Below are 24,488 nucleotides of genomic sequence, written 5' to 3' on the forward strand. Positions count from 1 at the left end.
TGTTATTTAGTTGACACTAAAGTTTAATTTAAATCATTTTAGTTCATATTACGACGTGACGTTTGTATTTTCAATTGACATACATTCGGTGTAATTTATTAAACTCGTTGACTTCAGTAATATCATTGTATTAGTAATATAGTGATTATATATATACTTAGAACCTACCGAGGATCGCACTCAATAACAGTTCGCAATACAGTAAACCTCTAAGGTATTGATTTGTGTCATGATCTAAACACTAAACCACTTGTAATCTCATAAGTACTTACGTCACGAACGCCTTATGACGTGAATATGTTTATATCTCATTATATCTAGTAAACAAATGACCTTTCGGTTTATGGAGAGTTTAGTACTATCGACAGTGCCTACTAGGTACATTTTGTTCCTTTTACAACTGAACTTTTGAAACGCAGTGAGATTTTTGTCAAACTAGAAATTCCATGATACCCTTCACAATCATACCATCCCATCAGTCCCAATGATACGCGAACAAAGCATAAAAATGTTTAATGCCATCTCTTTATACCCGCGATAAAACATCGGCCTCTTCCAAATTGAGACATTTTATTATTAGAAATACGATTTTGACAGTCGTAAACGAACGTCAAACCCAAAGTTACAATATAGGTTTACGAGTCGGAGTAGGTACTACAATGCGGGCTTGAAAGAAAGGGAGGGAATATTTACAATTAGAAATGTAAAAATTTTACGGTCAAGCTGTCATTGGGTAGTGAGCTTCCTATTTCAAAATAAAAATTCGAAGTAAACATGTCACGGCCAGAGCACAATCAGTGAATGTAAATATTCAGTGTTTTCAGGTAGTTCTTTGTACACCGGAACTCAATATCATAACGGTAAACGCAAAAAAAATCTATATCTTGTCTTTTTGCAAATATCTAGTCAGGGCTTAAATTTTATGTCGCCAACGTACGTAAATTCTAGAAATCTTCTGGAAATTTGCAAAAAGGTCAAAGATTCTAAGATTCTTTAGCGTTAACGAGGTTCACCGCCGGTGAAGATCTACACTTTCACACAAAGAAACAGATATGAATATGACATAGTGTAGATACCTGTAAGATTCTACGACTGCCAAGTTCAAGAGATTTGCATTCAGCTCGAGTACATCACAATTACTTCTGTCGAGAGCCGTGGTGGCAATGCCTTCCGTTTTCCGCGTCTTAATCGAGCCAATGTCATTGGCATTCTCTTTAGCAAGGTCAACGTGTACCTACTAATTGTTGACCGTACGAAAGTGTGCAAAGGACACGTGTATAACACATTTCAATTTCAATTATGATTGAATTGGCAGGGTTAAACTAGATTGAAATGATTAAATTCGAAACGGTACCGAGGCCGGCATTAGTAAACTATGCAAGATGAAATACGTTCGGTTTATTCGATCTCTTTAGAAAACGATTTTTTTTTAGAAATCCAATAAGGATAGATGAGTCTTTATTAATAACTCTACAGCCGTAGTCTACAGCACAAGTAAATCGGAATACTCACGCTGTATGGATACGTCAAAAACATTTATCGTCCAAAATGGCTGCCCGGCTGGCTTGTCAGTGGTTGCCAGCCAGTGACTCACGTTTTTTTTTCTTCTGTGACGCAGTTCCTGTGGTGCGGCCGTGACATTTGTCTGTCTGACCGATTGTACGGCCTTCGCTCAGGGTCATCAACACAATAGTGATGGAACACTTTACTGAATTTTCAGTTAAAAAAATTCGTAACATATTTAAGTATATTTTAAACGTTCGCGTGAAACCCTACTATCAAAACTATAGAAGTTTGAAACTTTGCCACCCCATTTTACCCCCATAGAGTTTGAATTTCTCAAAATCCCGTCTTAGTGAGCACTTACGTGAAGCAAAATTTTAAACTCTTTTAACACTCGTAGTTCCTGAGATTTCCAGATAAGTGATCAGTGAGTGACCATTCGCATGTTATCCTGGACATTTCGTAAGTCCTTTTCAATGTGACTGGACTATGAATGTTCATTGTAACAAAGTATTTGCGTTTAATTCTCCGCGTTACATATAAATAAAGATGTTTGGGTAACCGGTTTAAAATTAGATTTAGTCAGTCGGAAATCGGTGGAAAGCACGTACAACTGTCGATTCTTAGTACTGACGGATGTCTGTATTCGTTAAGCAAAGTCAAAGTTCTTTGGTCGCCCAATAGCTCCGTCATGACAACTTAGTTCAGTACCACAACCCGGACGCTGCGTACAAAATTCTCATTCTTACTGCGTGCTTTACCGCGTAAAGAACGATACAGAGAGTCCGCGCGCGCACCGCCTATGGCCGGGTTTCCACTGACGCGGAGATGGGCGGAGAAGAGCGGAGATGTGCGAATTTGACCAATCACAGCGTTAAAAACGTAGACGGTTTGTCACTCTCTCCCTCACGGTGATTGGTTGATTCCTGCACATCTCCGCTCATCTCCATGTCAATGGAAACGCAGACTTACTCCTTAGACTACGGTCACTTACACTTAAGTAAGACCCTTTTGGCACCCGTTACGAATTAGTGCGGATCAGCTAATTCTTTACTCTATGACAATACAAAAAAACACGTGGACAACGAAACATCACATTAAGAGTAATAGAGTTATCTGACCTTATTGCCAAACTGGCAAAGTAGCAAGCTCTCCCACGCAACCTCACACGAGTAGGCTACATGGCCGTAAGTTCATGGTACATCAGGCCTGCCTGGATTAAATCTTAACTTCTCTAGTCGACTGGATGCTTGTATCCAATGGGACATTTAGGACGCGACACAAAAGAACTCCCGGTGTTTTTAATGGAACTAATTGACAAGTCATAATAATAGGCTACATGACAACTTAGTCAAATGAGATACTTTTTACGAAACGTCAAAACGAAACCTTCCTTTGGAGTTTGTATGGAAATACTGTCCTGTGACGTCATTAATAAAAGCAGTCAAACGTCGTACTCATTGTTACTTAATTCGTAATTAAAATTCGAAAATATCTCGAAAAGTAAAATGAGATTGATTTTTGATTATCTTAAACTGACTTTTGTTTCTAGATTAGCATTTTATAATTTATCTTTGACCCAGTCAAATACCCAATTCTATGCAGATACTACGACACTAGCGCGTGGCGCGGAGTCTACTCGTCTATACAGTCTACATGAGTAGATAGTTCGTACTATGGTACTTAGGTATCATTACACAATTCCTACCACAGCTGTCGCCAGTGGTTGTTATAGTGATAAAATCATGATGAAATCGATGAAAAAATTATTGAACGATATTATAAAATAAAATTCACAGCTATAAAAAAACTGTACACATAAGACTGCATTTTATATGCGTTTTTACACTATAATCTTCCATCACTAACACCATGCGCGTGAGCGGCATACCCGCGACTTTTCACTGTGGCAGCTTGCTCGCTCACCCGCGCGCATCCTACATATGTCCATTTCACTTCCGCTTGCGTAAATATGGAAAAATAAAGACTCTTTTGTAGTTTTGAGAACTTGTAAGTGGTTGTCTGATGCGTTCGGTTTCGTCTCGGTCGTGAACTGTCAAAGGTCGAATAGTACAAAAAGAATGCGACTGCCACGTGTGGTGTGGATCATAAGTCATGACATCATCTTTATTTGTAATTTCATCGGAAACACTTCATAGCGTAGACAATTAGTTGAGTAGTCTAGCCATCTGGTTTTTGAATCTAACACTTTTAAGCATGGACGTATAATAATGCTAATTCCTGCAGACCCGACAGAGTTAAGTAGACAGCACGTTGTTGTTTTAAAATTAATTTGTTGGCAATCATCCGTCACTTTCCTTTTCGGCGGATAAGAAAATTACGGGTATAACGTAAAATAAACTTAGTTAATGTGTACTGGAATCAGCACCAATTAAAAGTACCGAAGGGGGTTTTAAATAATAGAAGTAACTGTGTACTAATTAACATGTAATCCGAGCTTTAATAACATCGGACAATAAAAAAAGTAAAAATAAAGCAAGAGCAACTATGATAGTTGTAAATTCCCGGCGATCTCTTATGTTTTTCTTTTAAAGTTTTTTTTAATGCCAACTAGTGTTGCCAATGTCATAACCAAAATGCTAACACAATGATTCTGTTCCTTAGTTTCGATGCCATGTAATAAATTTAAATACTTTGCGCAATAGTTGGAAAATCCCGGCGATCTCTATGTTTTTCTTTTAAAGTTTTTTTTTATTGCCAACTAGTGTTGCCAATGCTATAACCAAAATGCTAACATAATGATTCTGTTTTCCTTAGTTTCGATGCCGATAATAAATAAAATTGGTTGTTGAGGTCGGTCATTTGGACTCACACCCCACGCGAGAGAAGATAAACAAAATACATCCATTTGGATCTCCTGGCACTCCTGTCCAGGCAGAAAAGTGACCACACGTGGTTGGAAATAAACTTTGTCACCTCTTACACAGGTACTCAAAAGCGTTGCCAGGGCAACGACAGAGTCTATAGGACTTAAGAATTGAGTTGTGGACACTACCCTTTGAAGACAAAGAGTTGGCACTGAAGCCTCCTCCATATTTTTCATTAAATTTACAAACAGAAAGCCCTAACAAGGTCACCAGAAGTGGTCGTCGTCCCGTACGTATTTTTTACTCAATTATATAAAGCTAAAAAAAACTTGTAGAATCATGATTGTGAATCATTACCGTGTCATTTACCTCGACATAATGGTCGGAATGGTATGCCGAGTACACAGGAAACGTTTTACATAGTTCAAATCTAAGCGATGATCTTGATATGTTTTTAAAACAATAGAAGTATACTTTTTTAGAACAAAAAGTTTTGAAATCAATTTTGGAGTCGGTTACACTGTGTTAGCGGCCAGTTAGTGCCACTTTTGTATTTTATAACATATTATGTCGCGATAGGATTTTGTTTCTCTACTTGAAAGCACGTCACAGACTGTATAGTCAGACGTCAGACCTGACTCACGCCCGTAACCCCCTATCATGGTGCGCAGTCACAACTCATCTAGATTTGATGCGAAGTGCGTGCTCATGAGCTCCATTAACTCATTCCGCCTAGTCCATCCCACCAGATACTACCAGACGCACCTGAGTCACCCATACTTGGTTCATCATCTCATCGTCGCAAATAAAATATAAAATAATCTTCCCAGCGGTATCGCATTTTTACAAGGTCCGCTTACCTAAGCTGAAGATTTGACAGGTCCGGTTTTTTACAGAAGCGACTGTCCGTCTGACCTTCCAACCTGAAGAGTGAAACAGTCCAATACAGGTTAGGTCATATACCGACCACCCACCACTTGGTTGGTATACCCTCCATAAGGAGTAAAATGCACTTCCGCCATCAGTCTTCCCTACATCATAAAACTTAAGTTCCTTCAAGACAACTTTGAATAAGCACCTTCTGGATAAGCTCGCTACATCGTTGACACTTTCTTAACCACTCTAAGAGGCAGAATGGTGTCAAGAGCAAATCCGTTTGAATAAAAAAAGGTAATTAGCTAGTGTTCCGTAATGATCTTATATGAATAATAAAATATGTTTTGAAACCAGCGGACCTATTGTTGTGTGTATTATATTTTGTCAACAAGTTCAGTTTAAGTGTGATTGTGTGTGTGTGTGTTTTGTGTAAATTTGTTTTATATATTGTGTGCAATAAAGTATATTTGATTTGATTTTAAGTAAGCGGACTTGTTAAAAATGCCAAGGCCGGGAAACTATGTTTCTTTATGCATATTTGAGCGTTTAATACGAGCTTTTATATTAAATGCACTCAGTGCATTAGTACTATCGCATCATAGAAGTAAATAAAGGACAAATCTGCAGAACAAATGATGCGGAAACCGTTTACTCCACATCTACAAGGTAAGCTGGTGGTCTGGCTGGTGAGAAACCTGATAAGGAACGTTTACACGGGTCACTTGAACCATTCACTAGTCACTTTTTATAGGCAAGTGATCTGAATAAATTAATACTTGTTAGTAAAGCATATTGCTGTAAAAAGGTTTAAGTTATGCATGTGTGAAGGTGTTGTATATACGTAGATAAGGTTAGCATTAATAATACATTTGTCTATCGATCAGGACTTAATTATAGGGGATATAAAATAGACGATGAAATAATTACTTGTCAATGAACATGTCAGCGTGTTTATCAATCTAATGGTGTGGGTAGTGCCACAAGAAACCTTGCAGCTTCACTTGGAGTACTTCTCTCGTGTGGGTTATGAGATCAATGACCAACCTCATCAAACCTGGTGCCAGGGTTATTATTGAGCCGCCACATACCCCTGATATAGCCCATGTTTGCTGAAGTAAATAAAATAAAACAGTCGGGACACATTGCTTAACGTGTCGTACGAAACACGAATCCTAATATGAAAGTAATGAACCATCTATGGTCACTGGATCAAAACTGAATTCAAAATCAAAAAGTTTTTTTTTTAATTTCATCGATTGTACGGAAAATTACAAGTGGTTCATAGTTTAGTGTTTAGCAAATTATAGCTCATTTTGCACTAATACGGAAATGCACTTAATGTAATATGACCATGAACTGTGAAGACCAGCTGTTTTAAGAGGCGATGAGACGAAAGCATGTGTGGTGAATGTCCTTGTGAATAAATACCAATAAACGAAGAATTGGATTGATGCCATGAGTGTGTATGTCCATGAACTTGATATGATGTTTGAAAACAAACAGAGGTAAAGTTTTTTTACGTCGTCTAGAAATGTATCGTGAATTCCTGAATATAGTTCATTTGATATTCTACTGATTCTGCCTCAGTGTGGCGCGCTGGAAGAGGTATTTATAATGTGCTGGTATTGTTTTTATTGTTATTTTTTTATTTATATTCTTATTTTGTATTAGTTGTATAAATTGGATTTGAATTATTTATCAATATTTATGTTTTTCTTTTAAAGATTAAAATTTTAATGTCTTGTAAAGTGTGCACTAAAGTTTTTTTCTACTGAAGACTTGTTTACATTATAAATATGATGCCAAGAAAACGTGTTGGCAACGCGATCGAGATAATACGCACTTTAAAGTGAAATTGACGCAAATGAAACGGCCTTTTATGTTTCCTCGCGAATTTTCCGCAATTCTTTCACCAGGGCCATGTCGTCATCAAATACTTGACCTTGACAAAGGACAGCGCTCGAGTTTCGTAAGAATCGTGGCAATCTCGCGTACCGATTCCAACAGATGTTGAAACGCTATTACTTTTATAGGTATACCTACTGATTGAACCGGTGTCCCATTATGAACTACAAAACAGCTTTAAAAATAACTATGTACGAGTCTATTTCATATATCAAAAACCGGATATCGGAACATAGGCGGTGGGGGTATATACCAGTGAAATAATAATAATAACAACTAAATAAAGTAAATTATATATTTTTTTTATTTTGGTTTGTTTTTTTGTTAATGATTTTTGACCTTGGTGTTCTTTTTTAAACGGTTTTATTTGCGTATTGATTTCCGTGTGCTTTCTGTCCTGTGTTGAATGTAATGTACCTGTCTGTCTGCGTCTGTGGTGTCCGGGAGTAATAAATGTTTCTATCTTTATTTCTTTAAACAATTTTTCAACAAGGCACTACCAATTCCAATTCGAAAATAAAAAAAAACATTCACATCTGTCACAAGTCATTCCGTGCACTTAAAGCTTCCAGCGTGCATAACAAAGAACATAACTAACCCACTCGCCCGTGACACGGGCAAGTACAAAGTCGTCCAAACGAGGCATAAGCCTGAGAACTGTCTTGCGTGGTGTTACGCTAGTTGCGCAGAGAAAGGGGGGGTTATAGTACTATGAGAAATTGAAAACAACCATTATAATTTGACCTGTCTCCCTTCGTCGCTTTAACGTGATTACGGACTAATTGTGATTGGTTGAAAAACTCGAGGGGGAGTGAGAAGTGCGTAAAGAAAAAGCTAGACTGAAGACTGATGATTTTGATTCTCACATAGGTTATAAGTTATAACTATTAGCTGGTATAATTACAGTGCACTAATGAAGAGATCGTATAGCAATCGACATGTTTTTTTGTTTTTACCCTGTTAAGTGTTTTTGTGTCTGAGTTATGAAGATTTTATAATGAGGAAACCGTATTAATATTTTTAATAGAAAAGTACCGTTTAATGATGCAAATGTGCACTTTGATATACAATATTTGCTATTATAAAATTGCTCTATTATTAGTAATACCTGAGCACATTTTTAGTTTTAAGTAAACATTTTTGTATGGCCTTTATTTAAAAAATAATCAATGCATCTTTTGATCATAAATGGATCTACACCAAATTAACTAAATACATTTCGCTGTTTTTGTAACGTCCCGTACTTATTGCAGATTATGTTATCCACTTGGCCGGACTAATAGGGAGCAAGCGCCTACATTTCGCTAAACACTATACTGTATGTAAGAGATTTCCTTCGATTATGTGACACCCAGGCCAGAAATAATAAAAAAGTTCGTAAATGCCCTAAATAGATCAGACTGGTAATCGAACTTAACACCTCTCCCTCTAGTCCATATGTTACATTTAATAACTAAGAAAATGTATGTGGAAACTATCTAGGGCAGTTATATGTATATGTCGTGGCCAGATCTTAGAATTGATCATTTCATGATGTGTTCAACCATTTCATGAAATGGTCAATTTCATGAAATAACCAACATAAGTTGACCATATCGTTAAAACGTCAACGTTTAATGATAATCAACGTTTGGCCTTATCGTTAATGCAGGCGGTGTTCATGTTATGTGGTGTAATAAAAATACGAATAGTTGATTAATTTCTTATGTTCAAAATTATTTACCTAATCGATGTGGAAAATTGTACAATTACATCGATTCATCAATTATAATATCAATCAAGTTTTAAATATAAAATCGACACCAGCGCCACTACCGGTAGATAATGTTACTAATTTTACGATATGATTGCCAACGTTTGGCCATATTATGAAGTAATCATGCATTTAGTTGCTCATATCGTTAAACGTTTTTTGTTCATTGATCTGGCCAAACCACATCATGATGTGGCCAACGAATGATATTCTATTTAATGAAATGTGACCATTTCATGAAATGGTCGAGCACATCATGAAATGATCAATTCTACGATCTGGCCACGACATATGCATATAATAATATGATTACTATTAGGTATGTGAGGGTATTTGTATGACGATGCATTCGGGTTAAATAAATGGTGGCTAAAGGATCGAGATCATTTAATTTTATCGTAATACCACACACTAGATGTGATTTAATGTAACACTTTAAAAAAATAGCAAATGGAATTTCATAGTCTCCGCTTACCCCGGTATTTATGTTATTTAAAAAAAATTAATCTGTAACAATAATTAACCGACCTCACACAAACATAATGAAAACTTTAAATAACACGTCCATGTCAATGATCCATTCAATGATTTGCCGTCCCTCTTGCACTTACATAAGGAGTATCAAACCAGAGAAGGACAGATATTCCTGCCAGGGTTCGCCGAACGGATCCCGTTGCCATGACGACGGTGACAAGCTGATCGCCCTAGTGATGTTCGATGAGGGTTTTTTATTCGATTAACAGCCGAAGTCACTGTGGCTCTGTGGTTTACCGCCGGTACGAATATCGGGGTACCGGACTTGCATCAATGAGTTATTAATTTATCTTAAACAGCAATACGGTTCACCAGCTATCACGTTGAGGTGTGGGTAGGTACTTAGTTCATCTTGTGATAGATGTACAGTCATGAGCAATATCATGTACCCACTTTAGAACCCTGTCGCACTATCATATTTGACATTTAATGAGACTTACGGTTTCATTTGTCAAAAAAGTTAATATGACATGGTTTCAAAGTGTATACATATTAGTGCTCGTGACAGTACCTTGCCTACTCCTTTTAGAATATAGTCGTGATGAATGCACTAAGCCGCTATTATTACCTATATTTGTACAAATTTTCCTGTACCCAAAGGTTGCCTGGAAGAAATTTCTGCATGAGCAATAAGGCCGCCTAATATGTTTACACTTTGATACCGTGTCACATTAACTTTTTGACAGATTGAATGTCAAATATGATAGTGCGACAGGTTTCTAAAGTGGGTATAGTAATATCATGTACAATGTTATGAGTAATTAAATGACTGTATTTAAGTATTGAATAGTTGCCTCTATTGGCGTTCACTACTTGGCCGGACAAGTGGGGAGCGCTGAGGGCTCTTGAGCAGCAGCAGCTTAAGATAGAGTTTTGAGGTAAATACTCCACTCTGGCGCGGTGTACTCGACTCTTACTCGGAACAACACTAGTTCGCTCTAATGTACTACATAATTGAATGATTGCCTTAATTAGAGTACTCTACCCTTTAATGAAAGGGGATGTGGGACGGCTACTCCATGTAAGGGCAATAATTTGAAGGGACACGCATTATGGAATGCCATGCCGTCATGGTGGTTACTATGAAAAATGCATCGAAAGAAAAACGGTTATTAATATCCATAAGAGAGTATAGAAATTATAAATGTTGACTGTTATATGCCGTTGTGTTATTTTATAGTGCAGGTATTACATTCATACAAAACTGACGCTCGTAATATCTATAGGGGTAAGCAGGCAAAAAAATACCATTTACTACTTTCACCGACATTCTAGAAGGTTCATTTACGATAAAACATACAGTCCAATTTTCTTAATGTCTCCCAACAATTATCGCATTTTACTTATTCGTAAATTTTAATTCAGACTATTAGATTCATCGTGTATCAAAATTTGAATTTAGTTCTGATTTCAAATTTTGTAGTAGTAGGTACCTACTTTATTGTTTTGTTCATGCGGGCATAAAAACAAAACAATACTACTTACGTTCTGAATTCAAATTCTGTTACAAGACTATAAATAGAATAATTGATGAACAAGGAAATTAGCATTTGTTTGTATTCGGAATTGCGATAATTACCAAGGGACATTAAGAAAATAGACGCAATGCAGGTTAGGTGCCTATGGTGTCCTGGGGGTTAAAAAGGCCACATTGGAGCAATTCATCTAAAAAAGCAACATTGCAATTTACATTTGGACATACAAAACTGTACGATGCAAACAAATGTCAAATAGCAATATTATTTTTAGATGAATTGCTTTGATGTGGCATTTTAACCCCCCTGTTATAAAAAAAATACTGATAATACTATTTCAATAATCTTGTATAAATACATGTGCGTCACACATACCACCAATCGGAGACTGGTAAAGAATTTCACGGAAGCGCTTACGCATGCGCCGTGGAAACCTAGTTGACGTGACATTGCACTCGCGCGCATTGCATAATGTTTCAGATAAACCGCTTGCTTGAACGAGGTTGCGGTGGCGCAGTAGTTACATGTACGTAGGTTGGTATACGTAAGTATACGTTTTGTTTCTGTGATTAGACTTTGGAGTTTTTTTGTGGAATCCGATTTGTTTCGTATGGTTAGTAAACCGACATGTAATAATTAATGTATGTGTGTTTTGAGAATCGAAAAAACAGCTGATTAGTCACTAAATTAGTTGTGTGCTTTGATTAAATTAGCTAAAATATTCAAGAAAAATGTTAACACAGTCGTGTTGGTCTATAATTGGCCCACTAGTCCAGTATTTGTATAATAGGCATAGAATAAGGAATAATACTACCTATTTATACATATATATTTATAACCTAACTTTTAGGCATATACGGCCAGACTACAAAAAAGAACAATTTGAAAAAGAAAAGCAGCTAGTGTTCTTACTATTTAAAAGTACTGAGTATTTTAACATTGTGTCGGAGACGAGCTTGACAGATACCATATAATAAGAAAAGGTATAGAACGGCAACTCTCCGCTCCCCACCAGCGGCTGAGCTAGGTTTACCTCACCCCCTCGGTCTTACTTTTTCTTCAATCGTATGGGCGTTAGACGTCACACACACAGATGCTCGTGTACGATAACGTCAATGTGTGGTGTCTGTAAAACGAAGTGTTTTGTATGAAGTGTCTAGGGTGGTATACGAGTAGGTTAAGTTACATCTAAAAGTGTTTTGTGTGTTGGCAAATGTATAAATCGGGGTTTAAATAGATTTTTATTTAAGGCACGTGTAACTCAGTCACGGAACATATACGGAACTAATATTACTCATAGTGTAAAGGTAAATATGATTCCATTAAAGTAAGGCGGATATGAACAGATTATCCTTGATGTCTCTTTAGGACATGACATGCCATAACATGTTGGTTCCTATAGTTGCTACATTGTAAGTAGGTATCCCGGCATAGAACTACACACAAAAGCTACACACTACACACACTACACTTGCCAATCCGTACGTAAAGGTCACGTGTTGCCGCTTCTTTTCCCCGGCTACACAGGTTGTGAGAAGCTGCAGTACTTTTAGGCGGATGAGACGTTCGTTATGTAACAATTGACAATTCAAAGTGTAACTATGTTACATACTGAATAAATATATTTTTGAATTTTGAATTTGAATTTTTGCCGATCAGGATCGTATAGTGTCAAATTGGGTGTAACCATGGTAACCACGATCTCGAGTTAGTAATGAAATGAAATAGGTATATCGATGGAAGTGATGCTTGTAGCGCTCAGCACATTTAGTCATGTTGTGATAGCGTCGCATAGCATGTGTAATGGCGTCGATATTCCCACTCTTGATGTGACCTTGACGCATCGGTTTGTGTGGTTTAGGTAATGTAATTCGCGCTTATATCTATAATCCTATTCGCAAAAACATATCAAATTCATTAATTTATTTTTGAAAGGACAACCATACCACATATATTATGACAATTACGGCGTATATAACATTCACAATTAGAAGGTAAGTAGGTAATTAAAATTCATTCCAAGATGATGTACCTAAATCAGTCAGTACTCCACGGTTGATGGGCTGGTGGTAACCTATCACCATTCGGTTCATCTTACCCACTTAGGACTCAAGCGTGCGCGGGCGCTCCATACAAAAGTCTCACTCTAATCGTAGGCCCCCTTAAGGGCGAGCGAGATAGACAGTCTGTGCTCCCTTTTACTCCTTAGCGGGTTACCTACGGCCATTTAGACTAAAGTAAGACCCAGAGGGGGTGAAGTCGGCGCCCGGTACGAATTGGTGCGGGGCGAAGAGTTAGTTACCTTTCTATACGATACGAAGTATTTATTCTATATTCTATCAAGGGCCTGTTATTGTAAATTACGACAATTTGGTGTTCATTACGTAGCTAATATGAAACTGCAAAATATTTGTGACCACTAACTCCGCAATGTACATCAAATTGTCATTGTAATTTACAATTGTTAGTTTTTATTAAACAGACCCCAGGTTAGTACCAAGTGTTGTCACACTGTCACACATATTGTTGTCACACACATAGGGGTGTATTTTTTATTATATCAGACGTACAATTACAAAGCGTAGCATTGAAACGTTCGAGAGTGAAGCAGCACGTGATAAAATTTGGAAAATCCACAGGGTTGCCATAAAAACCGGTCGCACACCGAATTGAATCGGAATGCCGTCGGTAGATCAAAGGCGGTTCGATAGGGGCTGCCCAAATATTCCATTAGTCTTAGTTGTCCCCTCACACCCACGGGCAGAGCGTAAACTATATAAATTCTGCGCTGAAACTTATTGAATTGTACATTTCGTATATTCGAGAGGGTTCTAGAACGATAATGTTGGTTATTTCTTATACCTACCTTACATTATAAATAGGTAGGTAATAACACAAACACACGCGCGCGCACATAGACAAACTCACACCTATTTCTCACCGGCGTAAGCAAAGACTATGTAATTCCATTTTTCTTATTGTACCTATTACCTAAAATACATACATACATACATAAACTCACGCCTATTTCCCACCGGGGTAAGCAGAGACTATAGAACCTAAAATGTTAACAGTTTTTCTTTCAATGTAATTTTCAAGCACGACCGCACTGTGTCTCAGAAAAGCACTATCTCTTTGGGCGATGGGCCTACTTATCATCGTATGGTTCATCATATAATATAACCTATAACCTCACGACTATATTAGCAATTGGGCTAGGCAGAGGCACATCCGTCGCGTCACCTGAGCTTTCTGTTAGACCAACGTGATAGGTGGTGAGCCGTACCGCCCTCTCTTCATCCTAGGAGGATATCCCACCAAGTCTGGTCGGCACAACAAGTACTCCTCTTCAACTCATCATCTAAGTACTCACACCTTTCACACACATATCTTTCTTCCCACAATCCATCCACTTTCCTGAGCCATACCGCCGTCTATAACGTAATATTACAACGATCATGAGTGGCTGCGAATTGGGTAGTTTCTAGGTCAAAGATAAATTATGAAATTCTTATTACTAAATAAAGACAGATGTAAAGGTGACAAAAACATTTTCTTTTTGTATTTAAATTATTTATGAATTTTAATACAGAAAAATGTAATAAATTATTGCAATTTTTTGACACACGCGTTTTCATTTTCTATTCAAATTCTTTATGCATTTTAATAAAGAAAAGTGTAGTAATAAGTGCCACATTTTGTCACGTTCTTCTATGACGTCACAGGTTGCTTTTTCATACAAATTCCGTAGTAATTTCGTGTTTTGACGTTTAGTAAAAAGTAACTGATTTGACTAGTTGGAAGCTACCCTATTGTGGCTCTGTCCATCCTGTTAGGGATAAGAGCGTGATTATATACATTCTACGAGCGCCTTCACGACCGCCTGTCGCCAACCGGTCTCGGCAGTCTTACGAATGACAAGGTTTATGTTACAATTTCAAGGAAATTACGAAATAGTGGAAGCAACGACCCCATTCTATTCAGCATCGCCAATTTCAAAATGCAAATCTTAGGTCAGGGACATTTATTTAATAACTATTTGGACAATGGCTTCTTTGGAAATAAAATTAACCTTAAGACACTTTCCTTGGTGGATTGGAAACAACCTAGGAATGCAAGTTAGCTAGGTACCTACCTACTAAAGACGAATAAAACAGGGTAACAATATTAATTGATACATAATCCGCGTGTTTTTTAGAACATATAAGTATACATATACAATATATCTCAGAGGTACCTACTTTAGGACAAAAAAATATCAGAATTCTTGATGGCCCTATCGATCCTACCCACAAAAAATGCTGAATCATTAAAACAGGTAACACAACTTTACGAAATAAAACATGTATAATATTGTGTAAATTTGTAGAAAATGACTATGTACCTACCTACTTACCTATCTATTAATATACCAATAGACGTATTCATTGTAGCTAAACACTGATAAAAATATTGATCTTTATGTAAACGCAGCTGTGCTTCGTTTGATTAACTATAAATATATTTATCACAGATCCTGATTTCTACAATCTTACCCAGATATCTGATAGGAAAACCAATGGCTATTGATTTTTTGACATGGCTTACGTCCTAGCCTATTTACCTATTAGTCAGAAAGCAGGACGGAAGGCCTAAAATCTGGTCGAGTTTGGACAAAAACCTAAGCTAACCTAACCGTAAGACCGGCAATACACGTCAGGCTTTTTCACCCGGATCCGGGAAACGGATTTGACTATTCGAACGCGTTCGTTAGTTCAAACAAAGGTTACCTACGGCTCGAACGGTTTTCGATAGTTGGGTCCGGGAATCCTGATGAAAAAACCTGACATGTACTGCCTCCCTATAGAAGCTGGATCTAACCTACACACCTACCTAGTAAACAAAATTAATGTCGACCCGAGTTTGCTTACTAACTTTACATTCCAGGTTTTGGTCGTTAGGCGTACCTACCAAATCGTACCTATACATACCTAATACCTACCTACGTAGGTACCTACGTTGTATATTACGTATTGTGTCATTGTTGAAAACGCGGATAAGGAGAACAAAGACAACTTGATGGCACCTTTACAAAAGCAAAATTGTATATAGATAGGTATTGTACCTAATTGAAAATGTGTTAAATTTTCGAGCATTTCGCCTACAATGTAACTAATTTAATATGATAGCGTGACGGCATTCAAGGGTAGGTACGTAGGTATGTTGAATGTACACAAAGAAAATCGATTCAACTGTTGACTGAGCTAACCTATATAGAATATCTGTTCATGTAACTACCTCGCTATTTAAGTAAACAAACAGATGATAAAAATATTGTAGGTGGAAAATACAACCGGTCGTTTCTGCGGACAATGTATAATCTATGACGACATTGTCCTACGTCTTTATTCGATTATCGAAAACAAACACCACAAATTACGTTACAAAAAGTCAGACAATAACATACAAATGCCGATACTTGTACCTAATGTACCTAAACACATGTTTTGTACGTACCCAGAACCGATTTATTCAAATAGCTAGAAGCAACAAGTAAACTGAATCACGTTTGCAATTTGAAAGGCTTTATCAAAATGTCAAACAAAAGGTTAACAAATTATATAAGGCGTAAAACAACCACTCAATTCCACGTTTTGATATGCAACACGATAATTACCTGCCTACATGTTCTTACGCAATTAGAATTAAAAATGTACACAGCTCTTAAACTACAATAGCACAGAAGGAGGTCATCGACCCAAAAACGGATAGTCGCGAACGTTACTACTGGTTCTTCATTCAAAAATCGATTCGAAAACGTATGTTTTATCACACTTGGGAATGTTGACGTATAAAATCTAAAATACACTGTAAATACGAAATCATAGCATGGAACATACCTGCTATAAGTCGAAGTACGTTCACCTTTCAAGCCTTTGTTTCACAGCTTCCAAATCAATCCCAAACAGTTTTATCTGGAAACAGAAACGACTTTTATTAATCTACCGCTGTGTGATTCATACAGACGCCCGATCTACCCGTATATTAATACCCAACAAGGGGGAGAAAAAAAAAACGAAACACATGTCTGGATATAACTACAGATGTAAACATTGAACATGTGAATGCCGGCGTACGAAAAGAGGATACGAACCGTTCACTTTTGAAAAACACACAGCACAGTTTTTAGTCCATACACACGTAAAATTCTTTTGGATCGCACAATGGGGTAATTCGGAACAAAACTAGTTTATTTTCCCGTTCGCATGATCGACAAGCGTCCGGCCTCTGAAGCGGTCGGCGCGAGACTGAGCGAACGAAGCGCCCTCTCCTTCGCCGCGCGTCCTTTATGCTGCTGTATGAGTATAGTGTATGTGTGTGTGCGTGCGCCCTGCGCCGCCCCTGACTTGACTGCGGCGTTTATTTATTTTCGACTATACTAGGGTGGTTTGTATGAAGTCTACGGAAGCATAAGTCAGATTTTCTTTCGAAAATTGTATGAAACAAGACCTTTATTGTCCGTGACGGCAGCGACGAACAAGGAAGGATAAAGCGTTTTCGAACGTTTTTAAACGGCCATGAACCGACTCGTCAGCCGCGGTCATTGCCACGGACATGATATAAAAATATATCACCAGTATGTATACGTACCTACCTACTTAAATGCCATCTGTTCGGTGGTTTCGGAAAAATCACGCTGTTTTATAAGTTATTTTGGTGTGATTTGATTTTTGAAGACACAAATAGTTTTTGTCTTACCTAATTAGGTAGGTAGGTGGTACTTTTTTGATTCAATCAGACCAGTAGGTAGGTAGGTAATAATAATAATTGTAAAATATTTAAGTAGTAAGTACCCAATAGGGTTTTTTTTTCTAATGGCACTAGTGCTGCTTTGTGCAACCTAATAGGGTTTGTACCTGTGTGTTTTTTTTTAAGTAAAATATATTTATTTCCCAAATAAAGTAAAATTAATACAAGTTAATAGCGGGCCCTGCACTAGGGTTTCCCCTGTATCGCAGTAGCCTTACTTTATGTTTTAATATTGATCAAAGGATTCATTTGATTATTTGTAGGGACCTACTTGGCCGGACAAATTGGGAGCGTCGAGGGTTCTCATTTCACACCAAACAGAAATCTAATTTAATTTAACTTACTTTCTAGTTTCGTTTTAACCTTACTTGATAAGTAAAACATTATCCTAATTGAAATTAGGTATTCGTGCTAATTCCTGTAGACACCATCTAATTTTATTTTAAGTTATACCTGTCATTTTCTTATCCGCCGAAAACGAAAGGGACGGGTAATCGACACGCATAAAATTTATGGAACACATATCAAATTTAAGCAAATTTTAAGCACAAATCTAAAACAACCCTATAAAAATTTTACCGACAGAATTAAGTTGACAGCACACGTCAAACGGTTTGCATACCAGCGAGATACGTCTTTGATTCACCAAGGTTACTTTACAAATTTAAAATGACAGGTATAACTTAAAGTAAAATTAGGAGGTGTTTGCAGGAATCGGGGCCATTGGGTACTTACCTACATCAAAATTATAATCTTCAAAAGGATAATTCCAACGGTTGAGCCTACCCAGATAGGCATAAAGTATGAATAGTATTGCACTAACAGTCACGATACTAGAAACGGTTGTCGGAATGTCGGTTTCATATTATTTTAATACACTAAAAGGATTCCGAGCAACATGCAAGTTGATTCAAGTAAAGCTTTTTCGAAAATTATACCCTAGAGCCTCTATGTAACGAGAATACCTCTTTGTCGATGAATGTAAGGTGAAAAAAAATGACAACACGCGATAATACAAATACGACAAATGACGTTTTTAACCAATTTAAGTTTTTTAATATAGAATTTCAAAATACCTACCTATTTGCATGTCTATGATCTTTGCCCGCAATGAAAGTGTTAATTACGCTGTCAAAATTTCTAAGTATCCCAAAGTTGAAGCCAGATGAATTTTCGTTAATCAATTTTCTTATAAAAACAAAAGTTTCTGCTTTACGTAAACTTATTTAATACTTTTAATAGGGCTCTTGGAATTAATTATCTATGACAATATCATCAATGTTAATGCGAGAAACGATTCATTCGCTAGAAATATTTTAACAAGTAGTTCATAAGTATTTTGATTGAATAGTTGTGCTTGTATTTCTTATCTCTCAAGGGATATGAATAATTGTTTAGTGACAAGTCGCGTCCACCTCTTCTTGTCTAGGTCGGAGGAGACTTTTGCCCAGCAATGGGAGGGTTTTTTGACGTGACTTATTGTAGACTTTCCGCAGATGGCATTAACTACTTGGCCGGACAAATGGGGGCGCTGAAGGCTCTAACCCGGCGCAGTGGAAGTGGGACCTCCCAACTCAAAGGCAAAAGGGGGCAAAGGTCTTCTTTCGTATTTTATAGTTTCGTATTTCGTTTTGAAGCTGATAAGCCTCATCGCGTTTTGCAGAAACAATGTTTAGGTATTATGAATTTAATGATACCTAAACAGACTTTGGTGAATGTGGTGTTGGCGTAGGTTGCTACGCATACCTTGGATTGCGATGCGTACGAATGAGTCCATATTAAAAGAGCTCAAGATCACGACGCGGCTCTCCTCAATATGCCGGAATCGTGGCGTAAGCTTCTTCGGACATATTATGCGGTCTCCGAAGCACAGTCTGGAGAAGCAGATCATCGTTGCGCAAATGGATGGCAAACGTGCGCGAGGAAGGGCGCCTACGAGGTGGTCTGACATCGTGAAGAAGACGGTGGGCGGCAGCATACAGAGGGCGGTCCACGCAGCATATAGCCGTACCGAGTGGAAAACCATAACCTGTGGTCGCGATCCTCAGCAGTGAGGGAACGACGAAGAAGAAGAAACAGACTTTATCTCTCGATTAAAGCGACTTTACCTACTTAAGCACTGTTTCTATTAAATGTAAGTACTTATAAGCTTTCAACAGCGCTTTCAGCAGTATTTAGTCTTACAATTTTAACAAAACAAAGATATATGACGTCTAGATCGAAACTAACGCCATTCTATAAGTATTTTTCTATCTAAATAGTTTAAAAAAAGTCGGCAAAGTAAAGAGTTCGTCTGGCGCACTGAGTTCCGTACTCTTTTTTATTTCTCAAAAAACTGAACAAATAAATTTTCAAATGGTCTTCTATCAAAAACATAACATGGCATCACGCCTGTATCTCTGAAAGGGTAGGTAGAGGTGTGTAGTACATGTACTCCTCGCCAGCTATGTTTAAGTTCCATGTAATGAGATATGTATGGGGTTTTTGGCGGCTCAGTAATAATCCTGACACTAGGGTTACTGAGTTTGGTAGTCCACCTCGCAACTCCCACGATAGAGGAAGGAGAATAATTATGATCATTTAAATAATACACGTTTCTTTCTTTCTTTCTAAAAAACCCTAATTTTGAGACGAGTTTATGCTATCCTTTCTAGAAAAACCTAAATGACAAGTATTGAGTCGTTCGTCAACTCGTTCAATATACCGACGGCCCATGAGGGACGAGTTGGTGACAAACAAAATAATTAATATTTTCATTCGTCAACTCGTCCCATTTTATGAGAAAAAGTACAGTCAGAAGCAAAAGTGATTGTATGAAAATTTAAAAATAAAAAGTATTTGTTATAAAATGTCAACAATCAAACTTTAAGTAAAATTTTGTTGAATTCTCAGCCTCAGTCAAACATAGCGTAGCGGGTTAATACAATTACAACTACTTATTACAAAATTCACGACTCGATGTCAAGTTTTGAAATAAATGGGTTTGCCAGACAGACACTTGAGTGATCTTATAAGGGTTCCTTATTTCCTTTTGAGGTAGGGAACCCTATGCACCCTTCTAGTGAAGTAAATCTTGGAGACATGTCTCGGGCACTTGATATATGTGTCTGGGGACTCCGGCATGAGATAACATTAATCTATATATTAAACTAGCTTCGTAGTACCTGCTCGGTATATTAGAGAACATATTTTAGAACTTTATTAGGTAGAAAACGTTGGAAATGACAATGATATTAATTAAAATGTGCTGCTTGCTTACCAGCCGGGGCTTTAGCCAGTTACAACATGATTTTACAACATGACTTCAGCGACTTAAACAAGGGGCCAAGGAACCCAAATTGCAAATGACTAATAATCATTGACAGTGATAAAAATGTATGGTATTGACATGTCATCTTATGCCGCATGTGGCCGCGAGCCTCAGGTCGCTGACCCCTGATCTAGGGGTCAATCCCCCAAGTGTCAAAGCCATACATTTTTATCACTCTCACTGTCTATTGTCATAATCGTTTCCAGTTTGGATAACCCTTTAAGTTTCTCGCTGAAGTCGAGCTGAAAAATCATGTTGCAATTTATAAAGAGAATAATTTTATAGAACCTGATGATAAATTATCACAATACAACATCTTGCAATCTTTTCATATACTTTTATACCTTGTTATATTGAATCCCGGGTGAAAGCCCTGAGCGCTCCCCTTTTGTCCGGCCAAGAAGTCAATGCCATTTGCGGCAAATCTACAATAAGTTACGTCAAAAAAAAAATGAATAAAAATCAATATCCCTTTCTATCTAGCTTTTATCAAACTAAATTACGAACTCTGTCGCAACTTTCAGCCACTTCCGTACATCATAATATAATAACATCTACCGCATTCCACAGGGAATGTTACTAGAAGTTCAAAATTGCATCTGACTCTTAAGAATCTAGTATATTCCATTATAAATAATATAAAAAATTTCAAACAGCCAGACGCGACGAAATTCTAAGAATTGTTATGGAATTTATAAAAATTCTGCTCTATTAAAGTATGCTCTAAAATGCAATTTCTTTTTTTATATATTTTGCTCCGTACAGTCGAATCAAAATCAATACAGGCCCTAGGACCCCTAGGGGTTAGCTAACTTGCAAACCATTATGACAATCAACAATGACATACCTAAATATAAGGGATTATCATAATACGATGATACACTTCAATCTCCCTAGCGTTATCCCGTTTTCACAGGGTCCGCTTACCTAACCCGAAGATTTGACAGATCCGGTTTTTTACAGAAGCAACTGCCTGTCTGACGTTCTTTCTCGCGAAGGGTAAACCAGCCCAATAGAGGTTGGGTCGCATATACATCTGAAACGTATTTCTCGGGAATGTGGGTTTCCTCACGATGTTTTCCATACCGCTGAGAATTCTAAAAAAATATTTTGAGGTCCGTGACATGAGGTAACATGTCGATGATCATATATTTTTATCAATATAACTGTCGATTGTCTTATCGTTTGCAACTTGGACAAGGACCCTACCTGTACATACAATAAGTAGCACTTCAGGACCCTACCTGTACATACAATAAGTAGCACTTCACTCTTAACTACCTCTAGCCAAAGAGGCAGCCAATCAGCTCGCGACACCAAACACTACAGGACCCCGATACCGACCCCGCCGGCGTGGTCGACGATTTCCCTCAATTAGCGCTTATCGCTATCGACCCACTAGGGTCGATTAATTCGTTCAAATATTTTTCCTCTCAGACGACGCCCTGAGCCGAGGTTCGCGCCCAACTGGGTACCCTCAGGACTGTTGTCTTAAACGTTGTACCGGGTGAGAGCCTTCAGCGCTCTCCATTTGTCCGGCCAAGTAGTTAATGCCATCTGCGGCAAATCTACAATAAGTCACGTCAACAAAAAAAGAAAAACTCTTAACTACCTTACAAACTACTGCTTTCAACCACTTCCGTAGATAATATAATAACGTCTATGCCATCCCAGGAATAGCTTGAACTTCAAAATTGCATCTGACTAGACTCAAACAACATCCCCCTAGACCAGGGGTCGGCAACCTGAGGCTCGCGGCCACATGAGGTTGTTTGGATGCGAAGGTGCGGCTCTTTGTCTTCCATAGACAAATATTATTTGTTTTTTAAAAACAGATAAGTACATTTAAAAATCGTTCTGAATCGATTAACGAGCGTTAGGCGCCAGTTTTATCTCCCAGGCACTTGCACTCTCTTTCATTTTTAAGTACCTAAATAATAAATGATTACCTATCGAATAGTACCATCATTATACCTATATTTATATAATTTATATTTATCTATATAATTGGGTCGTGTTCTAGGGTCAAGATAAATTATGAAATTCTGATTAATAAATAAAGACAAATCTAAAACTAACGAAATACCATTTCTTTTTTTTAATTGACTTATTTACTAATTTTAATCAACAAAAACGTAATAATAAGTCCGACATTTTATCACGATTTTTTATGATGTCACAGTCAGTATGCTTTTTCGTACAAAATCCATAGTAATTTCGTATTTTGACGTTTAGTAAAAAGTAATTGATTTGACTAGTTGGAAACTCCTATTTGTTGTGAAAAACATACATACATACATAAACTCACGCCCGTAATCCCTAATGGGGTGGGCAGAGCCACAAGCAATCAAAGACAACTTGCAGCCACTGTTGATACGTTATCGTAAGCTGGATATGATGAACCTTATGGTGATAAGGGATCAGCCTATCGCCCATAACATTAGTCCATCATGTTAGAGGACACAATCCCTCTGTCTCTGTCTGTCTGTCTGTTGTAAAAACTCTACTTATATTATATTTTTTTTCCTATCAAAAAACTTTATTTATATGCAAGTATGTACTATTTATTATTTACAAGAAAAAATGTGGCTCTTTAAAAAAATAAATTATGTAAATTGTAATTTTTGAGTCTTCCGACTCAAAACGTTGACGATCCCTGCCCTAGACAACATCTAGCAAATTCCATTATAACTTGTATACAACATAGCCATGGTGCCACTCCCTCCTAGGTGTTTTATGTCTGTCTGTGAACCAGACGGCTAGACGGGAGACTGTGGTCGACTAATGAAATCACTAGTGGTAACTAGCTTTTAGCAAGCGATGTCTGGAAATAGAGAACCTATGTAGCTATGGTTTGAGCATGGCTTTGACTGTGTGACGGTATTATTACTTTTAGTATAACATAACATCGTTCTCGACTATGTTATACTAAAAGTCGCAATTGGGGTAGTCAGAGGTACATCCATCGCAAGACGAAGTTCTCCCACATCTCACCGAGCTTTCTGTTAGACTAACGAACCCCGATACCGACCTCGCCGGCGTTGTCGCTATCGACCTACTAGGGTCGATTCATTCTTTCAAATATTCTTCTTCAGACGATGCCCTGAGCCGAGATTCGCGCCCAAATGGGCACATTCAGCGCTCCCCATTTGTCCGGCCAAGTAGTTAATGCCATCTGCGGCAAATATACAATAACTCACGTCAAAAAAAAAATGTTAGACTAACGTGACAGGTGATGAGCCGTATCGTCTATAATGGTTGAGGCAACTGTGTTAGTGAAAAATGCAACTATAGGAGCAGGTCCGGTACCTACCGGGGTTTGAACCGGCGCTCCCCGATTCAGAAGCATGCCTGTGTACAACAGGGTCACAGTGAAGGGACGGGTAATCGACAAGCATAAAATTTATGGAATACACGTCAATTTTAAGCACAAATCTAAAACAACCCTATAAAAATTACATTGGCTAATAACCCGACAGAATTAAACACACGTCAAGCGGCTTGCATACCAGCGA

At 37.6% G+C, this 24,488-nt stretch overlaps 1 protein-coding gene across 5 annotated transcripts in view; it reads right to left on the reverse strand.

Annotated features, from left to right (window-relative positions):
- The window catches only part of LOC126375645 (brain tumor protein), a 626,498-nt gene that overhangs the window by 175,625 nt on the left and 426,385 nt on the right, over positions 1–24,488 (reverse strand). For 3 of the 5 annotated variants that reach the window (XM_050022678.1, XM_050022681.1, XM_050022679.1), the window contains exon 3: positions 16,754–16,828. The gene's annotated coding sequence lies outside the window, so the exon portion shown is untranslated. Of the gene's footprint in view, positions 1–16,753; positions 16,829–17,007; positions 17,145–24,488 lie in introns of those variants that run through there. The other 2 variants (XM_050022677.1, XM_050022682.1) reach the window with 1 other exon arrangement.

Source organism: Pectinophora gossypiella, chromosome 19, assembly GCF_024362695.1.
Source record: "Pectinophora gossypiella chromosome 19, ilPecGoss1.1, whole genome shotgun sequence".
In the NCBI taxonomy this organism is placed as follows: domain Eukaryota; kingdom Metazoa; phylum Arthropoda; class Insecta; order Lepidoptera; family Gelechiidae; genus Pectinophora; species Pectinophora gossypiella.